Here is a 17,362-nt window from a genome sequence, read left to right on the forward strand (position 1 = left end):
GTACTCTTTAAAAGAAAACATAGGTACTTTAAAAAAACAAAAAAAAAACAGCACCACAGCCATCCTTAGGCTAATTGGGGTATTACATCTTGGCTCCATTTACTTCAATGGAACTGTGCGACAATACCACACACAAACTGAGGACAAGAGTGACATTGTTTCTAAAAGAAAGAAGCTATGTTATTTCTAACCTTGATTAACCAATCATGTCTGAGAGGTTGTCACAGCCCCGCCCCATTACTGACATCACTGGATATAGTATAAATTACATTGTGATCAGATATGAGATCCACACACCTTATACTACAGTCACATCTATTCCATCTATTACTGCTGACAACCATCCTGTTACGCCTAGCGCTCCGGGCCCCCGCTCCTCCCCGGAGCGCTCACGGCGTCTTTCTCCCTGCAGCTCCCCGGTCAGTCCCGCTGACCAGGAGCGCTGCTCTGTCATGGCCGTTGGGGATGCGATTCGCACAGCGGGACGCGCCCGCTCGCGAATCGCATCCCAGGTCACTTACCCGTTCCCTGCTGTCATGTGCTGGCGCGCGCGGCTCCGCTCTCTAGGGCGCGCGCGCGCCAGCTCCCTGAGACTTAAAGGGCCAGTGCACCAATGATTGGTGCCTGGCCCAATTAGCTTAATTGGCTTCCACCTGGTCCCTGACTATATCTAACCTCCTCCCATGCACTTCCTTGCCGGATCTTGTTGCCCTTGTGCCTAGTGAAAGCGTTTTGTGTGTTTAAAGCCTGTGTACCAGAACTTCTGCTATCTCCCCTGACTACGAACCTTGCCACCTGCCCCCGACCTTCTGCTACGTCCGACTTTGCTTCTGCCTACTCCCTTGTACCTCGCCTATCTTCAGCAGTCAGAGAGGTGACCCGTTGCTAGTGGATACGACCTGGTCACTACCGCCGCAGCAAGACCATCCCGCTTTGCGGCGGGCTCTGGTGAAAACCAGTAGTGGCTTAGAACCGGTCCACTAGCGCGGTCCTCGCCATCCCTCTCTGACACAGAGGATCCACTACCTGCCAGCCGGCATCGTGACAGTAGATCCGGCCATGGATCCCGCTGACGTCCCTCTGCCTTACATCTCTGATATCACCACGGTGGTCGCCCAGCAATCCCGACAGATCACCCATCTAACCCACCAGCTGTCGGAAGTATTCACCATTGTGTCGCAACTTCAGCAGCAATCATCTCCTCCGCCAGCTCCTGCACCCCTTCCGCAGCGAGTGGCCACTCCTAGCCTCCGCCTGTCCTTGCCGGACAAATTTAATGGGGACTCTAAGTTTTGCCGTGGCTTCCTTTCGCAATGTTCTCTGCACTTGGAGATGATGTCGGACCAGTTTCCTACTGAAAGGTCTAAGGTGGCTTTCGTAGTCAGCCTTCTGTCTGGAAAAGCTCTGTCATGGGCCACACCGCTCTGGGACCGCAATGACCCCGTCACTGCCTCTGTACACTCCTTCTTCTCGGAAATTCGAAGTGTCTTTGAGGAACCTGCCCGAGCCTCTTCTGCTGAGACTGCCCTGCTGAACCTGGTCCAGGGTAATTCTTCCGTTGGCGAGTACGCCATACAATTCCGTACTCTTGTTTCTGAACTATCCTGGAATAATGAGGCTCTCTGCGCGACCTTTAAAAAAGGCCTATCCAGCAACATTAAAGATGTTTTGGCCGCACGAGAGACTCCTGCTAACCTGCATGAACTCATTCATCTAGCCACTCGCATTGACATGCGTTTTTCTGAGAGGCATCAAGAACTCCGCCAGGAAAAAGACTTAGATCTCTGGACACCTCTCCCACAGTCTCCACTGCAAACTGCGCCTAGGCCTCCCGCCGAGGAGGCCATGCAAGTGGATCGGTCTCGCCTGACCCTGGAAGAGAGGAATCGCCGTAAGGAAGGGAATCTTTGTCTGTACTGTGCCAGTACTGAACATTTTTTGGTGGATTGCCCAATCCGTCCTCCACGTCTGGGAAACGCACGCTCGCACCCAGCTCTCGTGGGTGTGGCGTCTCTTGATGCTAAGTCGGCTTCTCCACGTCTCACGGTGCCTGTTCGGATTTCTACTTCAGCCAGCTCTCCCCTCTCAGCCGTAGCCTGCCTGGACTCTGGAGCTTCTGGGAATTTTATTCGGGAGTCCTTAGTGAATAAATTCCGCATTCCGGTGACCCGTCTTGCCAAGCCACTCCACATTTCCGCGGTCAACGGAGCCAGGTTGGATTGCACCGTGCGTTACCGCACGGAACCCCTCCTAATGTGCATCGGACCTCATCACGAGGAAATTGTATTTTTTGTCCTTCCTAATTGCACTTCTGAAGTTCTCCTTGGACTACCCTGGCTTCAACACCATTCCCCAACCCTGGATTGGTCCACTGGGGAGATCAAGAGTTGGGGTCCCTCTTGTTCCAAGGACTGCCTTCAACCGGTTCCCAGTACTCCCTGCCGTGATCCTGTGGTTCCTCCTGTATCCGGTCCCCTTAAGGTCATTAAGGACTCTGCCTGCCACAGGAAATGCCTCTCCCCCCCTCCCAGTCCCATCAGGCAAGCCTCTGTGTCCCCTCATGGCCCTCGTCCTGGTGTCACACTGCCCCGTGCCAGGTCTCGCCCTCTGCCCTCTCTCCCCATTCCTACTCCTGCTGTTCTGCCTGCCGTTGAGGAATCCCTCCATCCTTTCCCGGTGTCCTCATCCCAGGGGAGGCAGTTACCGGACAAAGAGAAGGGGAGACCTAAGGGGGGGGGTACTGTTAAGCCTAGCGCTCCGGGCCCCCGCTCCTCCCCGGAGCGCTCACGGCGTCTTTCTCCCTGCAGCTCCCCGGTCAGTCCCGCTGACCGGGAGCGCTGCTCTGTCATGGCCGTTGGGGATGCGATTCGCACAGCGGGACGCGCCCGCTCGCGAATCGCATCCCAGGTCACTTACCCGTTCCCGTCCCCTGCTGTCATGTGCTGGCGCGCGCGGCTCCGCTCTCTAGGGCGCGCGCGCGCCAGCTCCCTGAGACTTAAAGGGCCAGTGCACCAATGATTGGTGCCTGGCCCAATTAGCTTAATTGGCTTCCACCTGGTCCCTGACTATATCTAACCTCCTCCCATGCACTTCCTTGCCGGATCTTGTTGCCCTTGTGCCTAGTGAAAGCGTTTTGTGTGTTTAAAGCCTGTGTACCAGAACTTCTGCTATCTCCCCTGACTACGAACCTTGCCACCTGCCCCCGACCTTCTGCTACGTCCGACTTTGCTTCTGCCTACTCCCTTGTACCTCGCCTATCTTCAGCAGTCAGAGAGGTGACCCGTTGCTAGTGGATACGACCTGGTCACTACCGCCGCAGCAAGACCATCCCGCTTTGCGGCGGGCTCTGGTGAAAACCAGTAGTGGCTTAGAACCGGTCCACTAGCGCGGTCCTCGCCATCCCTCTCTGACACAGAGGATCCACTACCTGCCAGCCGGCATCGTGACACATCCTCTATATCATGAGAGGTTGTCACAGCCCCGCCCCCATTGCTAATGCCAGTGAATGGGCATATTATTAAGAACCTGATTAGCTACAATACATCTAGCATTATTTTGGCAGTCCCCACAGTTTGCACCCTCCCCCAGAGTCTTGACATTCCTTTTTCTGTTCAGGAATTTCTTCTGCATTCCTCATGTGGTATTTTGCTGATGTAATATAATGTTATAGTTGTTGAGATAAGAAGATCAAGATCTTTTTGTTTGAGGCCAGATTGAGGCCAGGTCCAGACAGGTGTCAGGTATAAAAAATGATGTTACAGTGCATTTCTTTTAAAGGAATTCTATATTATAGGGTTAACACGGAGTCCGATAAACTGACACAATGGCCAGAGGGTCCCATCTGCCTCCATGCCATCTAATCAGTGCTTTGAAGATACAGGCAGCCTAGGCAGTCTGTATAAGAAGAGAACCGATAACACTGTTCAATGCTATGCTTACGGCATAGCACTATAAGTCTTTCATTGCAATCAAAAGATTGCATGGAATTGTCCCTTTTGTGGACTAAAAGATAGTGAAAAAAAAGGATAAATAATGTCATAAAGGATAGATGTCCTTTTGTAACCATTTTTCTAATAAAATAATGTAAATAAAAGTAAACTTAAACATATGTGGTATCAAAATGTCTAAACTGTGCCCCAATACAGTAGGAATGCAAAACAAAAACCTCCAAGGAAAGTGGAATTCAGGCTCTGAAGGACCAGACAAGGTAGAGACAGTAAAACATTTATTCCCAGTATGCAACGCGTTTGCATGTGCGCTTCATCAGACATCATTCATCATTGATGCCTGATGAAGCGCACATGCGCGAAACGCGTTGCATACTGGGAATAAATGTTTTACTGTCTCCACCTTGTCTGGTCCTTCAGCGCCTGAATTCCACTTTCCTTGGAGGTTTTTGTTTTGCATTGCTACACCAATACAGTAGGGACTCATTAGGAATATAGGTTGACCTTAATGGACTCATGTCTTCTGAACTATTTAGCTATGTAATAAAACCGCACTGTTAATAGCGTAAACAAAACAAGGGTAACAGCGCAAAAGATTAGCCTCACACTGCCCCATATATGAAAAATAAGAGAGTTGGAGGGGTCAGAAGAGAACTATTTTAAGCATTCTCATTTACTTACAAAAAGTTGTAATTTTGCAAACGTAGTAAAAGAAAACAAAACCTAAAATAAATTTTGTGGTAAAATGAATTATGTCATTACATAGCACAATTGGTTCCCCAGAAAACAAGCCCTCATATGGCCCTGTAGGTGGAAAAAATGAGCGTCCGTCCTGAAGGCCAAAACAAGGCAGTGTCAGTAAAGGGTTAATATATGAGAAAGAAGTGGGGTGGGGGGGGGGGCTAGCTATACAAAAATATAAATGTAATCAGGGTTCTACCAAGTGTATCCAAGTAGATAGAATACTCCAAGCAAGACAAAGAAAATACACTGAAAACTAAAAGAATGCATACCCATTGCATTTATGAAAACACCAGTTCAATATAACAAGTTTATTATGCAACTACAAAAGAGAGAACAAGAGGACATCACATTGAGAATACTTAAAGTTGCTTCAAGGAACAACACTACAACCAGAGGGGGCAAAATGACACCCTCAGGGGTCACACAAAGAGAGTATGAATGAAAAAATAATATATGGTGCTGCTCAAACTTCCTGGAGCCCACTCAGGGTCCATATGCAGATAATCTTGCTGAGTAATGGATAATAAACAGAGTGTAACATGCACTAATGTTATACAGTAACAATAAATACATAAAGCATGATGCAAACAATGCACGATACAAACAACTGAATACAAAGTGCATGACCTATAGTATCAAAGGATTAAAAGCTGCATAATAATACAAGTGGGACAGTGGACATGAATGATTGTCTGCATATTGACCCTCAGTGGGCTGCAGGCGCTTTGGGGAGCAGCCTATACTTTACGTGATCCCTGAGGCTGTCAATTTGTCCCCTCTGGTTGTAGTGTTGTTCCTTGGAGTTTGGTGACAGCTACTCTTTAACCCCTTAAGGACGCAGCCCTTTTTCACCTTAAGGACTGAGCCCTTTTTCGCAATTCTGACCACCATCACTTAACGCATTAATAACTCTAAATCGCTTTTACCGAATATTCTGAGTCTGTTTTTTCGTGACATATTCTACTTTATTTTGGGGGTAAATATTCGTCGTTACTTGCATCCTTTTTTGGTGAAAAATCCCCAAATTTCATGAAAATTTTGGAAATTTTGCATTTTTTTTTAACTTTGAAGCTCTCTGCTTGTAAGGAAAATGGATATTCCAAATTTTTTTTATTTTTATTCACAAATGCAATATGTCCACTTTATGTTGGCATCATAAAATGGACATATTTTTACTTTTTGAAAAAATTAGAGGGCTTCAAAGTAGCCAATTTTCAAAAATTTCATGAAAATTGCAAAATCTGAAGGGACAGATGTCAACTCCCAGCATGCCTGGGCAGTCTAGGAATTCAGTTCTGACCAATGGCAGGGGATAGGAGGAGATTGCAGCACTGCAACCTCACTCCTATCCCTCAGGATGATCGGGGCTGTCACTGACAGCTCCGATCATCCCTATTTTTCTGGTGATCGGGTCACCAGAGACCCGATCAGCCTGAATAGCAGAAAATCGCATGTCTGAATTGACATGCGATTTTCTGTGATCGCCGACATGGGGGGTCTCAGGACCCCCCTCGCGATGTGCTGGGATGCCTACTGAATGATTCCAGCAGGCATCATGGTACGGTCCCCAACCGGCTAGCGGCGGGGACCGGAATTCCCACGGGCGTATGCATACGCCCTACGTCCTTAAGGACTCGGGATGCAAGGCGTATGCATAAGCCCCATGTCCTGAACAGGTAAGATATGTACACCTGGTCTAGGTGCAAAAAAGTCACAAATTTTCTAGCAAATCTGCTGCTTTTTAATGGGCTTACATCACTTTAAAAAAGTAGGCATGACTTAGTGTTAAGAGGGAGTGAAGCTTCCACAGCCTGAAAGGTATAGAATAGCTTACACTAGTGGAATGTCCCAGTACAGGACATGGTCCTGTACTACCCTTAGGCCCTGTCAGGTTGAGACCCTCAATGACCTGGGGGCTCCACTGCAGGGTCTTTCCCTGTTGTTTCCAGAATGTTGTGTATACTGCTTTAATGTATAGACAGGATCCTAATGTATAGAAAGAGCAGAGGACCTGTAAGTCTGTCACATGTTATGCAGTCACATGATTTGTTGTCACATGTTCTCCCAGAGAGCACCAGCTTAACCTATGACCCACAGATTGACCAATGGGCCTTAGTCCAGCCGCAAAGCGGGATGGATTTGCTGCAGCAGGCGGCACCCAGCTCGCTACCCCTGGCATGGCTCGACCACACAGGCGGCTGAGGAGATTCGAGGCACAGGTGGGATAAGGTAACTCGTGGTCAGGATAGCAGAAGGTCAGGGCTGGCGTCACAGTAGCATAGTCAGGAACTTAGCAAGTGGTTAGTAGGCAGGCGGCAAAGGAGCAAGGTCAGGTCACGGAGAAAAAGGGTATGATACACGGCAAGGCATCTCTCAGGATCGCTTTCTCTCAGGCACTAGGGCAACAAAGATCCGGCAGAGAAGTGTGGAAGGTGGAGGAATTTATCAATGAGCCACAGGTGTTACTTCACTAATGGGCGCACTGGCCCTTTAAATCTTAAAGCTCCGGTGTGCGCGCCCTAGGAGACGGGGACACGTGTGCTGGAGCAGAGTGGCAGAGGCGGGGGCAGGAGAAGCACCAGGTGAGTAATGGGCTGAGATTCACATGCGTGCACGTCCGGGGATGCAGCAGCAAGTAGCGGGACCATGCGCTCACAGGCAGCGTGTGCGGCAGAGCGCATAACGTAACAGAACCCCCCCATTTTGGTCTCCCCCTCCTTTTACGATTCAGAAAACTCCTGAGAAGTTCACAGTCCACAATATTCTCCTCAGGCTCCCAAGATCTCTCCTCAAAACTGTAACCCTCCCAGTCGACCAGAAAAAATTGTTCACCTCTCACGGTTTTAGTGACAAGAATCTCTTTGACTTTGCAGACGTCTGAAGAGCTTGAGGAGAGAGACGTGGAAGGAATTGGGAATACGTAACGTAGCAGGTAGACAGAGTTTGTAGGAGACAGGATGAATTTTTTGTAGAATCTGGAAGGGACCAAGGTAGTGAGGACCAAGCTTGTAACAGGGTATCTTTAAGCGGATGTACTTGGATGAAAGCCACACCATGTCACCAGGAGAAAAGGACGGAGGAGGTCTTCTATTTTTATCCGCTTGTACGTTCATGTGTGAAGAAGCCTTGGATAATGACTGTCGGGTCTGTTGCCTGATGGTAGAGAAGACATGGACCAGCTCATCAACAGCAGTCACACCGTAGGAGACTGGGAGAGGAAGAGGAGGACGGAGAAGGAGTCCGTAGACAATAAAAAAGGGAGACGATCTCGTGGACTTGGAATCCTTATGAATATATGAGAATTCAGGCCCAGGGGAGAAGGCCGACCCAATTGTCTTGGCGAGCTGAAACAAAATGCCGAACATAAGTCTCAAGAATTTGATTAACCCTCTCCACATGACCATTGGACTGAGGGTGGTAGGCCGAGGAGAAGTCCAGACGGTTACAAAGGGCTCGCTAGAACTTAGAGACAAACTGCACACCACGATCCGAAACGATATGCTGAGGAAGACCATGTAAACAAAAGACATGCAACAAGAAGAACTTCACCAGCTGTGGGGCAGAAGAAAGACCTGGTAGAGGAATAAAATGAGCCATCTTGGAAATCCGATCTACAACGACCCAAATGACAGTGTTATTATGAGATGGTGGCAAATTGGTGATGAAATCCATGGCGATATGGGACCAGGGAGTCTCCGGAATGGGTAAAGGCTGTAAGAGTCCTGCAGGTCTCTGTCGAGGAGTTTTGTCATGGGCATAAGTTTCACAGGAACGAACAAAACCAGAAACATCACCTTCAAGATAGGGAAACCAGTAGTGCCGGGAGATTAGAAGTAGAGTCTTGCGTATACCAGAATGTCCTGCTGTCAAGGAAGAATGACCCCATTTCAGTACCTTGCGTCTCAATCTGGTGGGCACAAAGGATTTTCCTGCAGCAGGAATCAAACAGTCAGGAGGAATAATATGCCTAGGCGTGGAGTCCAAACCAATGACTTCAGAGGACCTGGATAGAGCATCTGCCCTGATGTTCTTATCTGCCGGACGGAAGTGGATGGAGAAGTTGAACCTAGAAAAGAACAGTGACCACCTTGCCTGGCGGGAGTTCAAACGCTGAGCAGACTGAAGGTATAGAAGATTCTTTTGGTCAGAGTAGATGCTGACCGGATGACAAGAACCCTCCAATAAATGTTGCGATTCCTCCAAGGCTAGCTTGATAGCGAGGAGTTCACGATCTCCAATGGAGTAATTCCTCTCAGCAGGAGAGAAGGTCTTAGAAAAGAACCCACAAGTTACAGTCTTGCCCTTGGCGTTTTTCTCAGTAAGAACGGTACCTGCTACAATAGATGAGGCATCAACCTCCAAAGCTAAGGGCCTCTCCGGATCTGGTCTTGTAAGCACGGGAGCAGAGGCAAATACAGACTTTAAACGGGAGAAGGCCTCTTCAGTCTCTTGAGGCCACGATTTAGGATTAGAAGTCTTCTTAGTGAGAGCCATGATTGGAGCAAACATGGACGAAAAATGTGGGATACATTGAGGATAATAGTTAGCGAATCCCAGCAAGCGTTGAATTGCACGTAGGCCTGAAGGATGAGGCCAATCCAATACTGCAGACAACTTATCTGGATCCATCTGCAGGCCCCGATGAGAGACTATTCAGCCAAGAAATGGAAGACTAGATTTCTTGAACAGGCATTTCTCAAGTTTGGCGTAGGGATGATTCTTCCATAGTCATTGAAGAACCAGATGAACATGAATATGATGTTCCTCTAAGTTGGAAGATAAGATCAGGATGTCATCTTGGTATACGACAACACAGGTGTAGAGAAGATCACGGAAGATATTATTGACAAACTCTTGAAAAACGGCTGGAGCACTGCAGAGAAGGCAAAAGGCATTACAAGATACTCAAAATGTAAGATAAGAGGTAGAGGGTAACGGTTCTTGACAGTGATTTTGTTAAGTCCCCTGTAGTCAAGGGGTGTAGACCAGGTCAGGGCTTTCCTGGACAGTAGAATAATGACAAAGGCCACCTTCGTACGTTCCATCAGAAACTGTTCAAACATGAGCTCCAAGTGCATGGAGCACTGTGTAACGAAGCCTCGGCATATCTTGGAATCTCCATCATATATAGAAGGTAAAGGCAGATGAAGCTGGGATCCAGAAGACACTGCAGGAACTGGTGGTAGGAGTGGGCCAGGTTGTTGTACCTGCTGCTATTGTTGCTGCAAGCCCAATAGCTGTTGCATCATAGCAGACAGTTGGGTAAGTTGCTGCGCCTGTCACGCCAATTGCTGAGACTGACGTACCACAACGAAGGGAAGATCCGCGACTTCAGGCAGGGCTACCTCAGAGGGATCCATGGCCGGATCTTACTGTAACACTCACGTTTCAGTAGACTGGAACACTGATGATAGTGGATCTGCTGGACCTGTGTGGTAGATGACTCAGACCGTACCAGGGAGTGGAGTCTAAGGTGCCGCTGATTTTCACCAGAGCCCGCCTTAAAGCGGGATGGACTTGCAGTGGCAGGCGGCACCCAGGTCGCTACCCCTGGCATGGCTCGACCACACAGACGACTGAGGAGATTCGAGGCACAGGTGGGATAAGGCAACTCGTGGTCAGGATAGCAGAAGGTCAGGGCTGGCGGTACAGTAGCGTAGTCAGGAACGTAGCAAGTGGTCAGTAGGCAGGTGGCAAAGGAGCAAGGTCAGGTCACGGAGCAAAGGGTATGATACACAGCAAGGCACCTCTCAGGAATGCTTTATCTCAGGCACTAGGGCAACAAAGATCTGGCAGAGAAGTGTGGGAGGTGGAGGAATTTATCAATGAGCCACATGTGTTACTTCACTAATGGGCGCACTGGCCCTTTAAATCTTAAAACTCCGGCGCACACACGCCCTAGGGGACGGGGACACGCGCGCCGGAGTAGAGAGGCAGAGGCGGTGGCAGGAGAAGCACTAGGTGAGTGACGGGCTGGGATTTGCATGCGGGCGCAAAGTAGTCAAGTCCTGCATATAGTCAAGCCTCAAGATAATTGTCTCAAGTCTATTACAAGTATAATTGGTCCCAGCAAGCTGCAAGGTCTTCTGAGTTCCTGGCCATCTCTCTGGGAATCTGGCCTAGCTGTGAAGATAATACCATATGTCTAAAACTCAGTAAAGCCTTTGTTAAACCATAACTGGTTGTGGACTCTCCTTTCCTTAACTAGCCTTTGGAATAGCGGAGATACCGTTTGTGTGGTTTTGGTACCAAAAACCACTCTGGTGTCACGAACACTAGGGGTTAATAACATCTTGCCCCCGGGGTTAATACCATCTGACCCAACCACCTACACGGCTACACTCGTATTCCCGCCATACACCCGTGGTCCACCACACTAGTAACAGGTGTCAACAATAGCGGAAATCTACACTAGCTCTGAGTACGCTCTTAAAAGGGTTATCCAGCGAGTGGTGGTGGGTATGGGGTGGGGGGCGGTTAGGGCTGGGGGTTCAAAAGATTTAAAAAAATAAACCTTCAGTCCTCCCATGGTGTCTCCTGTGTCCCCTGATGCATTTGTCTTCCTGAGCTGCAGCGTGATGTGTCGGGTTCGGGAAGCACCTGGAACCAGTGTGTCACAATACCACTCAGCGAAACGCTGTTCGCAGGGACATACTGGGCTCAGGTGCTTCGTAGGCCCGACATGTCACGCTGCAGCTCTGGAAGACGATTACAGAGAGGACCGGAGCAGGACACCAGAGGAATTGAGGGAGCGATAGAGGTAAGTAGATATTTATTGTGTTATACCCCACAAAATGGGCATGGTTTAAAGGAATCTGTCAGCTATATTCGCTGCTAAAAGCTGCAGACACCAATGAAAAGCTGTTATGGTATAAAAGTGCACTGCCCCTGTCCTGGAGCTGATGGTAGTTACCAAACTTATGAAATCACCATTTTATTTCTCAGCCAAGTGTCAAGTTGCTCACTTGCCCTCACTTCCCAGTCCTTCATTGACTGACGTACATGGTTCAGTATGTTAGTCAAGAAGTTGCAGTGGCTATGTTTCTGTTTCTCTATTTATATTTCACATCTGTATATAAGCATAAGGTAGAGATATGACCTCTTTAGCCCCATATATTGCACTGGACTGTTGCTTTCTGTAACCATGGTGGTAGTCCTCAAGGTCATACTGTATAACATACTTGTGCTGTTTTTATACTGTTTCGAGTATTTGCAGAGAATTGCAGATAATTCATCATTGTAGGTGTAAGTGGAGTATTTTTCTACACCTTTTTTTGTGTGCTGGTAATGTGTAGGAGCAACAAATTAAGGGCAGGGCATTTGATACATTTTTTGCAGGTACACATTTTCTGAAATGTTTCTCTTCACATACACCAAAAAGCTAAGCTAAGTCTGGTCTGGTGTAGTTTAGAGCCTTTAGATGATTTTGCACCTTTTCACAAAAGGTCTCAGTTGATAAATTCATTACCACTGCATAAGACTAACCTCAACAGCTGGTCTGTACATACGTTTAAAAAAAGTGTAAACCAAAAAGGCACAAAAAATCGACACACAAAAACAGCTCTAAAGACAATGATAAATGCCCCCTATATCGTATACCTTCTGTCAAGGCTTTGCTGTTCTCTAGAATTTTCTGTGTTTACTTAGATTTAGTGAACTGTAGGAATCCAGTAAATGATTAATACTGCGGCTGTGGTATAATTACTATAGGGGGCACTACTATTATCCTGTCACTCTTTGTATTGGTATTACTGAGATGTTGGAGAGAAATGATAAAACCGCTGCGAAGGTTGTGTATTATACTTTAACTAACAGAATAATCTTCTGCATCCGTACACAGGTTACCCAGCACCCAGTATTTTAAGAGACAGACACTAAGAAATCTGTATTGACCCTGGTAAATATTTTCCAACCATCATACAAGTGCTGATAATCTCTGGCTTATATAAGACATCCTACCTCTTAATCACTTCCCTTTGAGCTGAAATCTGAAGTTACAGGCCCAAAGGCCAAGGCTGCACTACTGAGAGATTCATATGATTATATGTCCTCTTATGATGTCACTCACATCAATGTCCACACAATGTTATCAGAATAATCATACTCAATATCTCAGCTGTCTGAAGGGGCACTGTGAATACAGAAGCATGAGGTTCCCACTGTTTTTAGTGTTTAGGTCTCACTACGTTTAATTTTGCTGTATAAAAAAGCATAGTTGACTATACTTTTGTGTACAGCAAAATGTAAGTAAATGGAAAATGGATTTTCCTTTATAGCATACAGCAGCATCCGTTTTAAGCATCTGTTTAACGTATTATTAAACCTTGCCTTTGGATGTTGTTTCTTTTACAAGAATGAGGAAGAATGTTCCCAGATATGACATAATATACATCAAGCCACGTACCAGAAGACTAGAATGAATTTTATGCTCTTGAGACAAGTATGAGAGCCTCTATTATGCTTTAGCAGAGGATACAGTGTTGTCCCCTACATCTCCAGTTAACAGGCCTAGGTATTGTTGTTATTATTTTGCGTTCAGTCATGTGCTCCTTTGCATATTCATTCATTTAACTCTCCCATCTAATAGACCGTAAAGCGAGTCGTCTAACAATAATCATTCAGTACAGGCACCCAAATGTCTTAGGCCTCTGCCTGCCAGTGCTAGAATAAAGGGGGCTTCTAGTGATGTACAGGAAATTTACTAACAGATGCAGATGTGTACGGCTGCATTCACACCACGTTTTTGCAATACAATTCCTGTATCAGGTTCTTGATGAAAAACGGATTCCTCAAAACCAGACTAAACTGTATCAAAATGTGTGTACAAATTTTAACCCGTATACGGTTAAAAAACATATACGGTTTGAAAAACGATGTCCGATTGCATCTGTTTTTTAAGAAAAAAAAGTATACGTTTTTAACTTTTCACTCCATTATGAATAAAGTTTCACTTGTTTGATTGAAATTCCAAGAAAAAAACTGTGCAAAGTCAAAAACCGGATGGTGCAAACCGGATGGAACCGTACGCACATACGGGTCTCTACGGTTCCCATTGACTCCCATGTTAAAAAAAATACGTTCAATGCGGTTTTTCACCCGGACCGAAAACTGTGGTAGGCTACGGTATTGAGTACAGGAAAAAAACTGACAAAACTGTACAAGACGCAAAACAGATGCAATCGAATGCATCTTTTGGCATACGGTTTTCAATGGAGAGTCAATGCATACGGTTTCACTACGGTTCCATACGGTTTTCAAATTGAAAATGTATACGGGAACTGTCTTGCAAAAAACGTGGTGTGAATGCAACCTAATATGAGTCAGTGTACATAGTATTACCAGGTATAAGTCGGGGTGCACATGACCTCTCCCGCTTCCTGCTGTTACCCTGATCCAGAGCGACGGTCTGCTGCTCTCATCACACAGGTGATCAGTAGGCAAACCTGTCCATGTAGCCCAGTGGTCTCAAACTGTGGCCCTCCAGATGTTGCAAAACTTCAACTTCCAGCATGCCCGGACAGCCGTTGGCTGTCAGGGCATGCTAGGAGTTGAAGTTTTGCAACATCTGGAGGGCCACAGTTTGAGACCACTGATGTAGCCAACCTCCAGAGACTTTAATATCAATCAGGAAGCAATGAATCACTCTGGGGCCTAATACACTGTACATCAGACTGTCCCTGATGATGTCCTAGCCACAGACTACTCTGACTAATCCGTCAGTCCCATGAACTTGATTTGTTCTTTGTAATATAACGGCAGGTGGAGTGGGGATGATCAGTGATTGGTCAGAACCTGAGGTGGGTGGATCTTTTTCTTGTGTATTATAACTATCCATTCAGGGCCCACATAGATTCACATTCACCTCAGCTGAATACAACAATCTCCGGTTACTCTTCATTGTGTCTGGAGTCCAGGCAGATCAGAGCCAGGAAGGCAGCGGCACAACCTCATGTACAACCATCGTGACAACAACCATTACTGCAACTGAGGAACCCGGAATCCCATAACATGCACTGCAGCAGCTACTCGCGAGCTTAAAATAAAGGCATTATACTTCAGTGGTTTTGGCCTTTGTCAAAGCTGCCAGTCTGCATCTACTTGCTGATAGAGCTCGTAAGGGCCATCCGGGCCCTCAGCAGTGATGTGACTTTCCTCTATGATTATCATGTATCATTCTACATGCACAGATATGGTGCCACCAGGGCCGGCACCCTTGTGGTCAATGGGTGCTATGAATGGATGTAGCACTATGATGCATGCTGCACAGTACCTTTCGTGTCTCTGAACTTCATTCCCTGGGAAGAGAGGCGCAGTCCAGGCAGTCAGGCCTGACAAGAAGCCATAGAGTGGGATGCTGAGATGCAATGAAAGCCCCTTGTTGTTTTGTGAACAGCAGCTCGTAGCGGTGGAAGCCTTCCAATCCTGAGGAGGAAAGGTGCTATTCCTGCAAGAAGCCAATCATCCCCCCAACGCTGCCGGAGAAGCTGCCACACATTGGCTGCAGCAGCCTTTCAGCCCTCCAATAGGGTGACGACTAGCAAGACTGTGACATGATGAACTTCAATGGATCCCGTCTTATCTATTTATACAGAATATCATCCCTGGTCCCTCTGTTATCCGGTGACCTGCGGAGAAAAAAAGATGCTGCTAGCACAATGAACAAGGAGGGGGAGGGGGGGGGGGGTGTGATTATCTTTTTTTCAATGGAGGGCTGTAAAGAGTTAACAAAGATTTCCCGGCTCAGTTCCCTGGGAGATGATTCCCTCCAAACAGCCACAAGAACCTGGGGACCCATCTTCTGCTGCGGTCTAAGCAAAGCACATTACAGCTAGGCAAGAATAATGAATTATCAGACAAGAGTATGAACTGCGGACAACTAAACCACCACACAGCGGGGAGCAGGCACAAGGCCGCGCAATTTACATCACATGACTGGTTGCTGCTCTGGAATACGTTAAAGCTGAGTTCAGGAGCAAATTCGATTTAACTGTTCTCAAATCACTAATCACAAGTGCAAAGCAAAGAACACATTCACACCTGCATTGTCAGTTCTTCTCCATCACAGAAGCAGAAAAACGAAAATGAGAATAGCACAAAAATGCCACAATCTGCGACAAATTCAGAGGCTGAAAATATACCCGCGCAATACATGTTGACATCAGTAAAGTATTTGATGTGGACATTGATGCAAATTTACATGCAGAGTTACTTACAGTGGGAAAAAATATGCAGCAATTTCACATAGAAACATAGAGTGACATCCGTAACACAGTTTGGGGAAAAAAGCACCCATATCTTTCAGCATCATGTGGCCGCTCAAAGCCACTTCCCACTAAAGTAAATTAGAGACAGGTGCGGATTTAAATGTGGAAATTGTGAATTCTGCATCCAAATCAGTTCAGATCTGACAAAATATCCCCTCAGAAATGCAATGCCATTAATGGGGACAGGAATGCAGTTCTCATGGTCCCAGCATCGCCCGTCGGATTTCCAGCAGAAATTTTGTCTGAAGATTCCCCAGTGTGAATCCGACTTTGAGCTGCTTTGAGGGTCTATAGATGCGATCTATGATCCTGTCAGTTCAGGTCATTTCACCTGCAGTCAGGCAAGGATTTGTGTCAACAATATGGATGAAAAAATGTCTGTATTACACTCAAGAAAAAGGGGCTTACTCTGTGAGAGAAAAATAAATATGTGAACATGCAATTGTGGGGCCTAAGTATAGGGCAGGATAATGGCTGTGTGCAGGATGTACAGTTCGATTCGTGACGCCAGGGCACTGTTAATCTACATGGTCCAATGTTAGGATAGCTTCTCCTTGGCCAGGCGCAGGGTAATGAATACACCAATGCAAGCTTACAGATAACTATCTTTTCTGTGGCTGAAAGTAGCAGCTTTAAACAATACAGTCTTTTGTGCAGAGGGTAGGGTGGAACCCGGGGAGCCTGTTGCCTTGCTGGGAGTTGTAGTTGCTGTTGAATGCAGCTTTGAAGGGGTACCCCGCCCCTAGACATGTTATCCCTTATCCAAAGGATAGGGGATAACATGTCTGATAGTGGGGGGCCCACTGCTGGGACCCCCTGAGATCTCCATGCAGGCGCTGTGGCGTTACAGTCACGGAAGCCTGAGGTGTGGCGGCTGTGATCGCTATTCATCCGGCACGAAGCAGAGTTCGCTCTGTGCACCAGATGACTTGAGTGCAGCGGCGGAGATCATTTGGGTCCCCGCGATCAGTCATGTTATCCCCTTCTCTTTGGATAGGGGATAACATGTCTAGCACCGGAGTACCCCTTTAAGATTATTAGCAGCACACGCTGACTTGAAAGACTCAACTTGACTGACTGAAGTAGAGATTTTCCCCCAGGAGCTTTGCTTACTACCAGGCTTTGACAATTCACCTGAGCACCAGGAGTTTTTCCTGAGATTTGGCATGGCTGTGGAATTTAGTAGACTTCTTCTCCCTAGGTTTCTCCTCACGGTACTTCAGCACTGTGATCCTTACTCCTCTTAAACTTGTGGTGAGGGGAGTGATGAAGGGCAGATGTTATTACCCTTAGGGCAGATGTTATTAACCCTTAGTATTCGTGATGCCAGGGCGTGATTATCCTCTACACCACCCGAGGTATGGCCGCTAGTTCCTGGGCCAGGAGCAGGGCAAATAATCACTCCGA

At 47.1% G+C, this 17,362-nt stretch overlaps 1 protein-coding gene across 1 annotated transcript in view; it reads right to left on the reverse strand.

Moving 5' to 3' along the window:
• The window catches only part of DAG1 (dystroglycan 1), a 103,440-nt gene extending 88,129 nt beyond the window's left edge, over nucleotides 1-15,311 (reverse strand). Inside the window, exon 1 of the mRNA XM_056525253.1 lies at nucleotides 14,962-15,311. The gene's annotated coding sequence lies outside the window, so the exon portion shown is untranslated. The remainder of the gene's footprint in view (nucleotides 1-14,961) is intronic.
• Nucleotides 15,312-17,362: the final 2,051 nt, after the last annotated feature.

The sequence above is a fragment of the Hyla sarda genome, chromosome 6 (genome assembly GCF_029499605.1).
Source record: "Hyla sarda isolate aHylSar1 chromosome 6, aHylSar1.hap1, whole genome shotgun sequence".
Taxonomy (NCBI): domain Eukaryota; kingdom Metazoa; phylum Chordata; class Amphibia; order Anura; family Hylidae; genus Hyla; species Hyla sarda.